The following is a 3,515-nucleotide window of genomic DNA, read 5'->3' on the forward strand; positions in this document are numbered from 1 at the left end:
ATACATGACCACAGGAAAAACCATAGCCTTGACTACACGGACCTTTGTTGACAAAGTAATGTCTCTGCTTTTTAATATGCTATCTAGGTTGGTCATAACTTTACTTCCAAGAAGTAATTTTAATTTGTAAAATGAAAGTGATATTCGCTCAGTTGTATCTGACTCTTTGTGACCCCATAGGCTATAGCCCCCTAAGCTCCTCTGTCCATGGATTTCCTAGGCAAGAATACTGGACTGGGTTGCCATTCCCTTCTCCAGGGGAATCTTCTCACCCAGGGATCAAACCCAAGTCTACATTAAAGGCAGATTGTTTATCGTCTGAGGCACCAAGGATGCCCCTATTTGTAAAATATGGATACTATTAATATCTTCTTCACATGGCTGTTGTGGAGATTGAATGAGATAATGCAAATAAAGTGTTTTGTATGTGGGCTTCACAAACTCTAATACTTATCAGTATTTGTCTTCAGAATATGGAAAAAATCACCAAATATTATGTGTCAAGTAATAAAAAATGCTGGTGCGGTCCTTGATGTAAAAATTGGGGAGTAAAATTTAAACATGCTTTTGTGAATTCAATTCCATTTTCCTTTCTGAGTGAGTACCCATGACTTAGAGTATTTCACTGAAGACTAACACAACCATAACGCATGTATAAAAAATAATTTTAAACTTAGTTGATTCTTTCCTACTTTGAACATTAGCTAGTATTGTGATTTTAGCTTAGTTGTTAAATCTATCCTCAGTCATTTAGCATAATGTCAGTTAAATTCTATCATACTTGTTGAATTTAATAGTTATAGTGACAATATCACCTTTTAATTCTTAGCAGGGTTTCTCAAGAGAAAGTCCAAGTGTGGATTGATTAGAGATAATTTGATAGGCTGAATACCCTTTAAACAGGTGAAATTAAAATTCATGGGTTTTTGTTTTGACAAAAGAATCTCAGAAAGAAAAAGCAGCATTTCAACCATAATTTTATCAAGTTTGATAAATTGTAGCCATGAACTAAAAATTAGCTAAAATATAATGAGAGGATTGAAGACAGAAATTCACAGTTTTTACTACTCTGAGGTTGAAAACTAAGAATAACACAGGTGACACTGGCTCTCAAAATACAGGTGGATGCAAGAAAGGGACACTACCTTTAAATAGTGGAGTGGGCTACATTTTACCTTACTTCAGCTCAGTACAAAAGGATCTTTCTGGGAGTAGGAAGTGGTGATTCCTGAAGAGGAGATGGCTGCTCCTGCTACACTGCCCCCGCTGCCCCAACAGTTTAAGAGCATACAGCATCATCTGAGGATGGCTCAGGAGCATGACAAGCGAGACCCTGTGGTGGCATATTACTGTCGATTGTATGCAATGCAAACTCGAATGAAGATTGATAGTAAAACTCCTGAATGTCATAAATTTCTATCAAGGCTAATGGATCAGTTAGAAGCTCTTAAGAAACAGTTGGGTGATAATGAAGCTATTACTCAATAAATAGTTGGTTCTGCACATTTGGAGAATTATGCTTTGAAAATGTTTTTGTATGCAGATAATGAAGATCGTGCTGGGAGATTTCACAAAAACATGATTAAATCCTTCTATACTGCAAGTCTTTTAATAGATGTCATAACAGTGTTTGGAGAACTCACTGATGAAAATGTGAAACACAGAAAGTATGCAAGGTGGAAGGCAACATATATTAATAATTGTTTAAAGAATGGAGAGACTCCTCAAGCAGGCCCTGTTGGGATTGAAGAAGACAATGTAGATGTTGAGGAAAATGAAGATGCTGGAGTCACCTCTCTACCCACTCAGCCACTTCAGCCGTCATCTTCCACATATGACCCATGCAACATGCCATCAAGTGGCTATACTGGAATCCAGATTTCCCCTGGTGCCCACGCTCCAGCTAATACCCCAGCAGAAGTGCCTCACAGCACAGGTGTAACAAGTAACACTATATGGCCTACTCCACAGACTATTCCGGCCAATGATCCCGCACTCTTCAGTACAGTGCCCCAGGGCGATATCCAACTAACACCAGAGGACTTTGCGAGGGCTCAGAAATACTGCCAAGTATGCTGGCAGTGCTTTGCAGTATGAAGATGTCAGCACTGCAGTGCAGAATCTGCAGAAGGCCCTCAAGTTACTGACTACAGGCAGAGAATGAAGCCTTTGTACAACATCCATGCATTTTTGGCTTAAAGAACTAACAGTCCACTACTCTAACTTCAGCCTATCAGGAGCAGAGTTCTAAGGAAGACTTCAGTTCCATTGACTTTAACAATGAAATCTGTGTCTGTGTATCAGATTCCTATTGAAGTATTCATCAGCAGCCTCAACCAGTTTTCATTGTCCATTTAGTGGATCCAGTAGTCTCTGAGTGCATAGCTCTCTAATATGAGCAAGGTCCTATAAATGCCCACTGAACCCTGCTTGTTCAAAACATGAAAACACTTCTATAAAATGTATTGGGAATTAGCTTTGAATCTTAATCTAAATAAATGAAGGAATCTTATAGTCTATAATTTGAACAAACAGACCCTAATCATTTTGCTATAAAATTCTGAACTTAACTTTTAATAAAGACTGCCAGAATATTCTACATTAGAGATCATATTTCTGTTTTCCTCAGGATTAAACAGATATGAATATTCTAAACTGTTAGATGAATCTGAAAGAGACTATATTCAAATTTCAGTTTATACTCAAATAGAGCTACGCTAAAAAATAAAATGTTCATGAAAGGAAAAAGTAATGAAGTAAAGAGGTAGCATCAGTTCTAGACGTAAGAATAATATTGGTTGCTCAACGGTTTCCCCTTACCCATTGAGACTTAAAGTGAATTGGTATTTGCTTCCTAGGCAGTTTGACTGCATGTATTAGAGAATGAAAACAAGATGTTTGTAGTAATGCCTGGAAACTTGGTGCTTTTGAGTTAAGGTTCTCTGCTGCTATGGAATGGATTCCATAGAGTATATAGCTATGAATGATGCAGATTATAAGAACATGATTCCCAGTTGTTGAGTTTATAAGTTTTTTGTGGGGAATTATGAACTTACTGTGTCACCTGCATGTGTGCTGTGTAAAAAATAAATACAAGGTTCCTTTTAACTAGTTCGACTTATTGCAGAGCCAGATATCATTTTTGCATGCTGAAATTGTCACATTTTTAAAGTAAGACAGTTTTTATTTTTTTTTTAATTTTATTTTATTTTTATTTTTTTTGACAGTTTTTAAAATGAGAGAAATTTGGCAGATTTACCTGAAATTTATCTGATATATTTCATTCATTACACTAATATTTGGAATCTTTTAACATAGGGGTCAGCAAATTGTGGTCTGTGGGCTGGCCACTTGTATAAATAAAGTTTTATTGAAACTGAAAAAAAAACAAAAGGGTCTTTCTGTATTTCAGTTTTCTTCTGACTTATGTTGAAATAAATAATATGGTTTTAAAATCAAATTTCAGGTCTGTGTATGAACTGGAAAAAGTCAGAAAGGATATGCAATATATGGTT

The 3,515-nt window shown here is 36.3% G+C and overlaps 1 pseudogene; it reads left to right on the forward strand.

The window, feature by feature from the left end:
* Nucleotides 1-1,239: 1,239 nt before the first annotated feature.
* Nucleotides 1,240-2,164, forward strand: LOC128070506 (vacuolar protein sorting-associated protein VTA1 homolog; annotated as a pseudogene).
* The last annotated feature ends 1,351 nt before the right edge of the window (nucleotides 2,165-3,515 follow it).

This window comes from Budorcas taxicolor, chromosome X, assembly GCF_023091745.1.
Source record: "Budorcas taxicolor isolate Tak-1 chromosome X, Takin1.1, whole genome shotgun sequence".
In the NCBI taxonomy this organism is placed as follows: Eukaryota; Metazoa; Chordata; class Mammalia; order Artiodactyla; family Bovidae; genus Budorcas; species Budorcas taxicolor.